Source organism: Pterocles gutturalis, unplaced genomic scaffold (assembly GCF_000699245.1).
Source record: "Pterocles gutturalis isolate BGI_N339 unplaced genomic scaffold, ASM69924v1 scaffold8569, whole genome shotgun sequence".
Taxonomy (NCBI): domain Eukaryota; kingdom Metazoa; phylum Chordata; class Aves; order Pterocliformes; family Pteroclidae; genus Pterocles; species Pterocles gutturalis.
In genome coordinates, this window is record NW_010133157.1 from 366 (window position 1) to 721 (window position 356).

The window sequence follows — 356 nt, forward strand, 5'->3', positions numbered from 1 at the left end:
ACACCCGGGGTTGTCAGAAGAGCTTTGAGAAAGGAGAGAAGAAGCCAAAAGCCCAGCACGATGCTAGAAAATAGCTATTTTTTGGTTTTCCCAAAACTATATGGAATTCAAGCTGGTTTCACCCCAAATGAGCCGGGAGCAGGAGATGTTGGGCTGGGGGCAGCTATGCCAGGCTGGGGACAATGCCCCAAGCGAGGGACGAGGACAGGCAGGGGACAGATCCCTCCCTTCCCCGCTCCAGGCCCCTAGGCAGCACCCAGCCTCCGTTTACCAGGGATGGCCGGATCCTGCCCAGGCACCTGGGGACCAGCACCGCCTCCAGCCCGAGGTGCGTGCGCCCTGCAGGACTTTTTCCT

At 59.0% G+C, this 356-nt stretch overlaps 1 protein-coding gene across 1 annotated transcript in view; it reads right to left on the reverse strand.

Annotated features, from left to right (window-relative positions):
- The window catches only part of GFRA2 (GDNF family receptor alpha 2), a gene marked incomplete at both ends in the record, with an annotated part of 14,590 nt that overhangs the window by 233 nt on the left and 14,001 nt on the right, over window positions 1-356 (reverse strand). The window lies entirely within an intron of this gene.